Genomic DNA, 12,177 nt, shown 5'->3' on the forward strand with positions numbered 1-12,177 from the left:
ACAGAATTTTGGAGACAGCTCGAGAAATAGCTCTTTTTGTTCTGAGGAGAGTGTCCCATCGCTGTCTTTTTTCCTTTGCATAATCTTCAAGAACAGATATGATCACTTGTATTTCTCCTGCCCAGGATCCATTCCCTTTCTAGTCAAAACAACACAATATCCTTTAGTAAACAATATATCAGCAGGGGAAGAGAAGTGGTTAGCCTGATCAGTTAGCTACTGTGGGGCATGCAAGCCCGGCCTAACCCATCAAAGTATCACATACCTCTAACCAAACAGTTCTTCCAAGGATTGACTTGAAACCTGATTCAGGCCAATAGTCAATTCTGGAACTTGTGGAACTATTGAGAAGATAGGCACTCTTGCCACTATACTGCCAGCTGTAAATATGGCAAGCCAGGAGCTTCAGGGGATTTTACCTGGAGAGAGCTTGTGGAGGAAAGGGGGCCAACCAAGAGAAGGAGAGGCCAGTACTGATGACATTTCTTGAGCTGCTGGATGCAATCACTTCATGTTCTTTAAATTTTTTTAAAATTTTATTTTTGAAGTATTTCAGATATTCAAGAATCTATGCAAATTATTATAATGAGCATCTATGTACTTACTAGGGAGTTTGAGAAATAATAGATGACCAGTGAAATTAAATTCATGACTCTTCAGTTAAGTAGGTCAATGAATCTATTTTGTATAAGCCAGTTTGAGTTATGGCTATGTCCTTAGCAGCAGAAGAGTTCCAAAACTCATCCAATAAAACCTGTCCTAAGATAGTCTAAAAACATATAATATGTAAAATATAAAAAAATAAAAGTAAATGTGTAGTATGTCAGTCAAACATTTAGTTGCAAGTAATAGATTCTATTGAAGCTGATTTTATACCTTTTTAATTAAGACTTTTTTTTAGAGCAGTTTAAAGTTCACAGCAAAAATGAGGGGAAGATCCAGAGATTTCCCATCACCCACACATGCAGGGCCTCCCCTATTGTCAACATCCCCCACCAGAGTGGTACATTTGTAATAACTAACACATCTAGATTTGACATATAATCACCCAAAGTCCATAGTTTACATTATGGTTTATTCTTGGTTCTGTATATTCTATGAATTTGGACAGATGTATAATGTCATTTATCCATCATTATGGTATCATACAGAGTATTTTCACTTCTCTAAAAACCCTCTGTGCTCTGCCTAGTCATATCCTCTCCCTCCCTCAATCCTTGGCAACCATTTATCTTTTCACTGTCTCCATAGTTCTGCCTTTTCCAAAATGGCATGCTGTTGGAATCACACAGTATGTATGTAGCCTTTTCAAATTGGCTTCTTTCACTAAGTAATATGTATTTAAGCTTCCTCTATGTCTTTTCATGTCTTGATAGCTCATTTCTTTTTAACACTGACTAATATTCCATTGCTTGGATGTACCACAGTTTATATATCCATTCATCTACTGAAAGACACCTTGGTTGCTTCCAAGTTTTGGCAATTATGAATAAAGCTACTATAAACATCCTTGTGCAGGTTTTTGTATGGATATAAGTTTTTAACTCCTTTGGGTAAGTGCCAAGGAGTGTGATGGCTGAATTGCATGGTAAGGGTATGTTTAGTTTTACAAGAAATCACCAAGATTTTGTAACCTTTTTAAGCCTAAAGAAAGAAAGTCTCAATGAGTCTGGCCCTTATACTTTCCTGCACTTGGCTTGTCTTCATAGCATGCTGCCAGGATACATGAAGGCCTTTTTTACCCCCACAGAAATACTCTTTTTTGACCCACACCTAAAGGCCACACTTAGAAGCAAAAAATACAAAGTACAGCTGGCTCTGACATTGTCTCCACTAGACATCTGTGTCTTGTTCACACTAGAGCCCTACCAGCTGCATGATGATGAGCTGTACGTTCTCATGGCACTTTCTAGACCTGTCCCACTGATACCTTAGCTCAGCAGGAGGAACTTTGTATGTTCTCATGGAAGCTGAGGCAGCCTGTGGTCCCATGGCTCAATGCAGCTTCTGTTCTCTCGAGAACCTTAACCTAATAATGGGGATCTTGCCATGTGTACATTATCTGTGCTTGCTCTCAGTTTTGCAAAACTACTTAGAGATACATACATAGATGGTAAAGAAAAGCAAAAATGGATTAACAGAAAAACCTGTATCGTTATTTTGGAGATAAGAGAGGATAACGTAAGGGGATGGGACAAATTGAGACTTCCAAAGTAGTGATACATTAGTGCTTATTTTATCATTATTTTCTAAACTATATGTGGTGCCTGTATGTGTGTGTGTGGTATACAGATGTGTGTGTATAAATGTTTTACATACTCTTTGGTGTGTATTTGTGTTTAACACCAAGAATATCTATTGTCGTAACCCAGAATGATCCCTATTTCTTTCGTTTATTCACTCAACAAACGTTTACTGAACCCCTTTCACATGACATGACAGACACTGCAATAGATAGAGCAATAGAATAAGACATGGTCCCTGTTCTCATGAAATTAACACTGTAGGGGAGTGAGTAAAATAGTGAAATATATATGAAAGTATTAGATAGCACTACCTGCTATAATAAAAACAAAACGATGGTGTGAAAAAGAATGAGAGCATGTGTAGGGATGAGAATGAGTAAAAGTGTGTATAGGGGTTAACTTCAGACTGAGATGGTCAAAGAAACCTTTGCAGAGAAGGGGACATTTAAGAAGAAGGATGAATGACAGAAAGATGGAGGCATGGGAAGATCTGGAAGAATAACAATGTGTTAATGAGCAGCTAATGCTCCCTTCCTAAAGGCAGAAACAAACTGGATGTATTGGAGGATTAGAGAGAAGGCAAATGTGTCTGGGTCTAGTGAGTAAGGGAGGAAGCTGGAGGAGATAATAGCAAAGGGCAGGGGCAAGATCACAAAAAGCCTAGTAAGGGTTAGAGTTTAATTCTAACAATATAGGAAGCCATTCAAGAATCTTAAGCAGGGGGCTGATGTGTCTGATTTATTTTTGAGAAATATCACTCTGTCATCTTTAAGGTTATAGTATTGTAGGAAGATCAGGGTAGAATAAAGACCAGTAAAATGTTCAGACAAAAGATAATGTGATCTAGAATAAAGACATGTCCTCGTATATACAGAAAAGTGGGACGACTCCATTTAGAACAGAACTAAGTCTGGTCAGAGCTAACATAAGATAATTTTCATCATTCTTCTTAATAGTAACAAGGATCACCACACTCAGGCCCTGTTTTGCACATATCACTTTCCTTTTGTGACTTGTACAGAAAGAACAATCATGGGCTTCATGATCTTACACCTCAGTCTCTCATTTTTATACCTCCTCCATTACTTACTAAAACTCCTCATACTTCATTAAAACCCAAGCAAGAGGTCTGCTCTAGCCATTCAAACCTACCAATCCCCCACGGTCAGGGCTACCATCTTTAGTTCAGGTCAAATAGGGATTTGACTGTGTCCTGTTTGGAATAAAGCAGATTTTAACCTGGGACTTCACAGGAATTCAATTACATGATTCAAGAGTAAGAAAGGAGTTCATAGTAGTATAGAGGTTAAAAGCACCTGCTCTGGATTCAACTCACATCATCTGATTTTGAACTCAAGCTCCAGCACAGGCTGTATGACATTGGGTAGGTAATTTAGTTTCTCTATGCCTCAGTTTCCTCATCTCTAAACTAGTGAAAAATATCCAGTCCTATGCTTGTTGTGAGAATTAAAAAGAAAATCCATGTAAAAGGATTAGGGAATAGTCTGATACCTGCACAATTGTGCAATCAGTGTGAACTATTAGTATCATTTTAACCAGCATGCAAATTCATGAGAGTTTTTAATAATATGCATTTCTCTGATGAATTTTGAGCACTTTGCAGATTTTCTTTTCTTGTAACACTATCAAGTTCCCATTTTATAGTGAATAAAACTAAAGAGTTAAGTGGTTTACTCAAGATCATATAGCAGAGTCATAGGATATTAGTTCAAAAGAGGCCTAAGTTCTCAATACTGACTTGCTGGGAACTTTTAAAAACTACTAATGTTTGAGTTATGCCCTCAGAAATTTAAAAAAAAAAAATTTTTTTTGAAGTCTGGAACCTAAGCATCAATATTTTTAAAAGCTCCTGGGAGATTCTAATATACAACTAAATTTAAGAACCATTGACCCATTAAAATCCATTTTAAAAATGAGTAAACTGATGCTCTCTGTGATTGAATGACCAGCCCAAGCTAGTTAATACTAGAGATAGTGATAGTCTTTGAAGAGGAAGAAAGAGTCTTAAAATTCAGATAAGTTAACTTATAAAAGGAACCTATCACGATGAGAGAGATGGCTCTTAAGAAAGAACAACATGGCTTTAGCCTGATCTATTGTCGATATATCTAAAGACAAGGCTGTAGTCTATAAGGAAGCACAGGAAATGGGTGACAGGGAAATGGGTTTAGCTGGAGCATCATGCCGGCTTGCCAGAGACCATAAACCATTTATACTCCACACTAATACTCTCGAGTTCTGAGTGAATGTTCACAAATATTTGTCTGAAGATCGGTTGTCTTCTGAAGTGTGTTTCCCCTGGTTATTCGGACTCTTTTCGACAGGTCTCTGCCCCTACTCACTCTATTAGTGTCTGTTTTGTTTTCTTCACCCTCTACTACTATGGGAATAAAATTATAAAGGGTTTAGAGTAATACCTTCCTCTGGTGAGCTAGCTTCCTCACTCAGCTTCCACCCGCTGTAGGGTTTGAAATGGTAATAGAGATCTTGCTGTCCATAGTCTGTTACCTAGAAGTTCCTACGACCGCCTGCTTACAGTATGAGATTTCAAAATATCACCAGTTACTTAAAATTTTTGAAGTTTTTATTATGCCTCTCAACATTTACTGAAGAACTTGGCAGAATCAAACAACAACGGATTTCGTGTCTGTTATTAATCCTAGTTTACAGTACTCTCCTCCTCAGATGAACAACAACAAAAACCTGGTGAAATAGTTTATCAGTTATCTGATTTGTGAAATTGTGTTCTCAGTCTAAGATAAATAGTGTTCTGCTATAGGAATACTAAATTATGCAGCTTTCAATTTTATTCATGAAGAAGTAAAATATTTTCATTTTGTTTATATTGGTTAATTACTCAATTTTACCAATGCCCTTTTTTTAAAAAATTTTTATTCCGAAGGAATATAAAAAGGGCAAGAATTTACGGAAGGAGAAAGAGTATGTTTGGACTAAAGTTGAAGCAAGCTTTAAGTTATGTTATCTGAACTGCCTAGCAATTAGGAAAGACTTATGATGAAAAAAGGGTGTTGAGCTAAACGGAAGTATACACTAAGTATGAAAACCACTTCCAAACATCCTCTTCTAAATGTGATGACCATTTTTATATTGTTCATTTGTACTTAGTAGAATTTGAAGGAACCTCAGAGATCACCCAGTCCATTATTATCTTATGGATGAAAAAAGCAAGACTGAGAAGTTGTGTTATTTGCCCATAATGCCAGGATTATTTCTTTTATGCAAAATTGCTTTATACCTATGTGTTTTTAGGTTGAACATGATTTTTAGCTATACATCCCTTATGTAAGTCTAGGTGTGCCAGTGAAAGACTATATTTATGATCTCAGAAAGTAGACGTTCCCTGCTTTGACTCGACTAAAACTCAAAATTCATTAATAACACCCCTCTTTCTTACCACCAGCCCTACCAACCTCCTGGCTTAGAAATCTCCAGATAAAATTCGAATTCATCCAACTGCAAGTCTACCTAGAGTTTAGCAAGGTATTCCTTTACTCAAACTAGTAGATCACCTTACCAAAGAAGATGATAATCTGTATGAATAAAACCATTTATCTAATTATCTCAATCTTTCATGACTTTTAAAATAATTGTCACTATTCATTCTCCATTTCTTTTTTTAAATTAAGAAATAATTTGCATATAGTGCAAAAATCTTAAATGGACAACTTGAAGAATGGTTACATATAGATATATATTGTAATCCACAAAGATCAAGATATAGACCATTTCTAGCATCTGAGAAGTCTACCTTATGCACATCCCAGTCTATAGCAACTACCATTCTTCTGCCCTCTACCATCATGCGTTCATAGATAAGCTTTACATAATTTTGAGAAGAATCATACAATATGTACTTTTTGTATATGGCTTTTTTATTCTGCATTATGTTAGTGAGATTCATCCATGTTGTTTGTGTTTATCAGTAGCTTTCTTTTTTTTTTTTTCTTTTCTCTACAGTATGCCATTGCATGGATTTACCATGCTCTTTTCACCCATTGTATTGTTCATGGATCTTTGGAATGTTTCTAGAGCTTTGGGATATTAAGCATAAAGCTTAATTATAAACAGAAATGATCTTCATTTTTGTTGAGTATATACCTAGGAGTGAAATTCCTGAGACTTTTGATTTTGTTTATCTTTGTCTTTTTTTTTCTTTTTTTTCAGTTCCGGACTATAATCCAACTTTTTAAGTTGAAAAATGAACTATAAAAATGAACCAAAAAAAGTACCTCTCTTTAGGCCTGACAAGTGTTCCAGGTGGCAAGTTTCACAACTTAAAACGGTCAACCAATAGGGTAGCATCTTTCATAGTTTACTCCCTATGGCATCCCTGATGAGTTTTCCTCTCCCATTTTCTTCTCCCTAACTTCTTGTTATCTATATGCCGACTTAGTGTGAGGGTTGGGGGGTCGAGTGGGACTAGACTCTTGAGGGGGACATCAAGGGACTTTCCTTCCATTTATTCCTCATGGAGATAGTGTGGTATAGTAGAGAAGTACTGGGTCAGCATGGGACTGAGTTTTGATATGCAGGCTAATTTTTACTTCCTAGAATGGATATCATAACTTCATATAACTTATCTGGACCTCAGAGGGTTCATTTGTTTCAAACCTGACCACAGATCAAAATCATCTAGGGAGTTTTCAATGTTTGTTTTTGTTATAGAAGTGGTACATATTAATAAGGAAAAAAAAGATCAAATAGTATAAAAGAGCATAAAGTGAAATGTAAAAATCTTCCCCCTGTAGTCTGTACCATCTCCCATTCCTCTAACTCGGTAGTGGTCTTAATTTTTTTTTTTTTTTTTTAGGCGAGGCAACCCTTGGTTGACTTCACAGATTGCAAGGACCTTGTCAGTTTACAAGTCTTTATTTTTTTCATTTTTATTTATTTATTTATTTTTTATGCCTATAGCACCTGGTCTTCCTACGTGGTCTCCCATCCAAGTACTAACCAGGCCCAACTCTGCTTAGCTTCCGAGATCAGACAGGATCCAGCTTGTTCAGGGTGGCATTACTTAGTGGTCTTAACTTTTAAAATAAAGATCCTTGGATCCCACTCCAGACTTAATGAAGCAGAATCCCCAGGGTTCTAGGTATTTGTATTTTTTAAAAAAGTTTCATAAGTGATTTTGATTGACTTTCATGTTTACAAATGAATTCCTTAACTAAATATCTGAGATCTCTTTTAGTAAAATCCATCTTCTACCTCCTCAAAATTATAGGATTTAAGGGTCTACAGCCATGCTACCCTGAACAAGCGCGATCCTGTCTGATCTCGGAAGCTAAGGAGGGTTGGGCCTGGTTAGTACTTGGATGGGAGACCACCTAGGAAGACTAGGTGTTGTAGGTAGGTGTAAAACATAATAATAATAAGGAATTGTAAGCTGACAAAGTCCTTGCAATTTGTGAGGACAACCAAGGGTTGCCTCAGTTAAAAAAAAAAAAAATTATAGTATTTAAGTTTGTCAGGTAATAGGACTGTCCCTATGCATAACTACAGTGACAATGGTGTCATTTGACCTCTTCTTCATGTGTTCTCTCTTCGCCTTCAGTTGCTCAATTTCCTCACTTAAAAATTTTCGTAACTCTTTGACCCACATAGTGACTACTAGTTGGAAGGCAGTCACTCATTCCATTAAAGCTCTAGTTGCTATTTGGTTAGTCTCATACACCAAACAGTATTAATGAATTTGTGTGTGTGTGTGTGTGTGTGTGTGTGTGTGTGACCTTTCCGAGGTAACATAACGTCTTATGCTAAAATGCAAGTTCCCCAAATGCCCTTAACTAGCATGAAGTTTTGGAGCCCCTTACAGATCAGTCAAGAAGAATGCTTTTAGTCAAACAAGCTTTCAGATGACAAAATCCACATACACAAATATTTGTCCATGTCTACCTTCACTAATATTACTCAGTTCAATGTCTGAAAAAGAAACAGTGAAAATAAATAGACATTAACTGACACAAAAGATATTGCTAAGAATTTAAATCACAGTTAAATAAAGTGGTTTCTAATTATCAATTAACAGGAGAGGAAAGTTTATTTGGATATAAACTGTCCAGTCCAAATTACACTATAGTACAGTAAACTACCTCCTAGGCCCTCTGCTACCCAAATCACACAACTGTAGAAGGAAAAGCAGAAAAAGGAAACTTAGGCATAATTGCTGTGATTAAAAAGGCAACTATAAAAGACAATAAAAAGGTGCCTTGCTAGGCCAAATATAAGAAAATAGGAAAACATAGAACTCAAGACATAATACCTGATCCATACAAGATAATTATATAATAATTCTATTTTAAATATATATACAATTTCTTCTACAAACTCAAGGAATGGTTATATCTATGACTGAAAAGAAAATTTCTATCTAGGGAAAAGGGACAGACAACATCCCACTATTTTATCTATAGGAAATCTAAAGTGATGAAGGGTTAAATAACTTTCTTAAGTTTAAAAGGGCAAAACCTGAATGAGCATCCAGTTTTCCTGACTTCTAGAGTAGATCGCATAATTTTATATGAACATTGTATTTATTATATTACATGCAGATTGTGTGTGTGTGTGTGTGTGTGTGTGTGTGTGTGCGCGTATGTGTGTGTGTATGTGTGTTGCTAAGAGGAAGGGTGGTTAATATTGCAGTTAAATACACTGGAAAACTCCTATTCTGCCTCGATCGACTTCTTATTCTTTGAGGCTTTGCTCACGTCTTTCCTTCCCTGCCCATCCTGAGCTGGATGCCTCTTTTCCTTGTTCCCACTATCCCCTGTGCATAATCATGTGTTTCTTAGCCCTTACAACTGTGATCTGAAATGATGTGTGAATTCAGCAGCCTCTTCCACTAGGCTTTAGGTGCTACAGGGAAGTTTGTTCATTATTGCATCCCTGTTACAAGCACAAGGCATTAGCACAATGTCAGTGCCTAATTTATATTCATGTTATTGTTCTAATAATGTCCAATTGATATTTCAGTAACTAAATCATCTTCTTTTAAACCACCTCATACAAAAAGTTAATTCTCTGTGGTTGAAAAAGTTCCAGTACATATAAAAGGTAAAATTTTCATCACTTTATCATCTCACGTGTCTAATTCAGCATTTCCCATTTTCGTACCCTACAGAGTTAATCTCTGAGATGTTGTTAAATAACAGTTTTGTGTTGGAAATATTATTCACCCTAGCAAGACAACTAGTAGTGGTTTAGCTCATAGGTGCTGGGGGCAGACTGCCAGGCCACGTTAGGTGTGTGATTAGTTCACCACTCTGTTTCCACTCCCTTCCCTGTAAGTAGGACAAAAAACAGTCCTCTCCTGTCAGAATTTACTGAGTAGTACACAAAGGATTTAGAAGATATAGTTTGTGCTAGGAATATGTTGACTACTATTATTAAACAAAGTCAAACAGTTTTTTTCTTTCATATTTGGTTTTGTTTTGTTTGCTTGCTGTAGGACGGCTCAGTCTTTAATATGTTGAGTGCCTACGAATCTCCAAGTAAGCAGTATTTCCTGAATTTACTTGATGAAAGACCTACTAGAAAATCCCAGGAGTAGTCCAACTCAGAATATACTTTTGGAAATTCTTACCATCAATTTAAAAGAATATTAACACTTTCTGAACCAAATTTGGAACACTGGCTTTACAAGTATAGATGTAACCTGAGGCATTGGGACATAGTATTTGAAAGAACTGTTCTAGCAATCAAACAAGCCAACATACAAGACCTGTGTGTTACTGCATTTAAAAATCTTTTCTAAAAACTGAAGTGCAAGTGAAACAATGTTTATCGATTCTAAAATGAGGACTGCAAACATTGCTCAAATTAAAAAGAAAAAATAGGTTTTATGCATAGTTTTCTGATAAAGTTGGAAAAGTATTACTTGATGAAGATGAAGAGCTAGACTTCCTTATTCCGAACTTATGCCATTTATTTTAATTCTGATGCATCCGATAAGAACTTCCTGTAGAGCCAGGAAACTTTGCAAGTATGAAATAATCTGAAAGGAGGAGGTAAAGAAGGAAGTAACTGACCAAAATGAAAAAGAGGAACAAGTCCTAAACCAAAGCACATTTAAAACATAACCAAAAGAACAGAAGAGAGCTAGGCATACCCATCTCAAGGTAAGTAAAAACCTGATTTAAGGTGTGTAGATGACGAAAAACTTTAAGAAACAAGTTCATTTTTAACAATCAATGACCTTTTTTTAAATCTTACTAAACACAGTTTTTTTTGGTGACCTTAGGGGATGACAGGGAAAAAATTTACAAACTGAAGATGCTGTCAATGTTTCTTTTTAAGTACATATGATCACAAGTATAAGATTAAGCTTTGCTGTCACCTTGTTTCCAAACAGAAGGGCAGCATCTGACTTTGAAAATTCCAGTTTATCAACAATTTGTAATTTTAAGCCAAAGGAATAACAAGTAACCTGTTGGAACTGTTTTCCGAAACCAAAACAAACAGTTTTCTTCCACATGGGGTAAAACGAAATTTATTTAGATGTGAAACCATAATCGAAGTGCTTTTGTTTAACGTATGTTTTTTATTCTAGTAGGTCTTTGTCATGCAGGGTTTTTCCTAGTAAGTTATTTTGAAGAAAGGAAAAGGATATATTTATTTTCTTTTAAAAAGCCTTGTCTTTATCTCAGTGAACACTTCTTCGACAATTTTAATATTTGGAATGTACTAGAATGTCTACTTTATATAGAAGATCATGAATAGTAAAAATAAATTCTCCTCTTGAAAACTGAGAGAGCATTTATTTTCAGGAGACAATAATTGGCCTTCCCCGCTTTGGTTTCAGGTCTTCTGAAAATATGATTAATTTCAATTGATTTTGAAATTTAGCTCAAATATGCTGGCAAATAATCACTTAAATAAGTATTTATACCATAAAATATCTTAAATATGACCACTTCTTATCTGTTTCAAAAAGGAAATGCATTTCTAATGGCTAAAGTCATTTGCCAAAACTTTGCCCTCAAACACAAGCAGTGTGCCTGGCCTTATAGAGGAGGGACCCTACCAAAGTTCCAAAGAGATTAAAAGATGTCTAGATCCGGGATATCTGTTTCTATAGTTTTACCAAATACATTTTATAAATTGACTGAATCTCATATTCAATTTGGTATTTAATGTGAAATGACAACTTGAAATTTTGCATGTTGGTATATTCTAACCATGAACAAATTTGGGAAAGTTTAGTATCAAACAAGAAAACTCACTGAAAGCAGGGCACAAGTTCATTGGCTTTCTTTTTTCCTGTTTATTGTTATTATTGTTATCCTAATGCAGGTTGCTCATTCATTAACAGCTATTTAATGAACTAGATATTTAATAACTACCAGTACTAGTGCTGGTAATATAACTACATAAGGTTCCCAGCCCTCAACAACCTCAGAGCTGATCAAGCTATACAAATTAAGTACAAATGTGATTGACAGCATTTATAGAAATTTGGGTAAGAATAATATTTTGGGGCAAACTTTACTTGAATCTTGTTTAGTATCTTCTTAGCTGTTAAGGAAGTTATTTAACCTGTTAAATCCTGTCTTTTCGCATCCATAAAATAAGAATTACAATAGTATCTATTTCATATGGCAGCTGTAGGATTAAATGAGATAATTCATGTAAAGGTGTTTAGAAGGTGACCCAAAAGAAACTTTTAACAAAATATTATTGATGTTGACATTCAATAGATGATGATGATGATTTCGCAAGCACTATTAACAATATTGGATGACTATAGTTAATAATATTGTATATTTGAAAGTTGCTAAGAGAGTAGATCTTAAAAATTCCCATCAGAAGAAAAAAATTGTAACTATGTAGGGTGATGAATAACTAATCTTAATGTAATAATCATTTCACAATATATACATACATCAAATAT

General features: G+C 35.4%; 1 pseudogene; it reads left to right on the forward strand.

The window, feature by feature from the left end:
• Positions 1-7,521: 7,521 nt before the first annotated feature.
• Positions 7,522-7,640, forward strand: LOC112472616 (annotated as a pseudogene).
• The last annotated feature ends 4,537 nt before the right edge of the window (positions 7,641-12,177 follow it).

Source organism: Pteropus alecto, unplaced genomic scaffold, assembly GCF_000325575.1.
Source record: "Pteropus alecto unplaced genomic scaffold, ASM32557v1 scaffold70, whole genome shotgun sequence".
Lineage (NCBI taxonomy): Eukaryota > Metazoa > Chordata > Mammalia > Chiroptera > Pteropodidae > Pteropus > Pteropus alecto.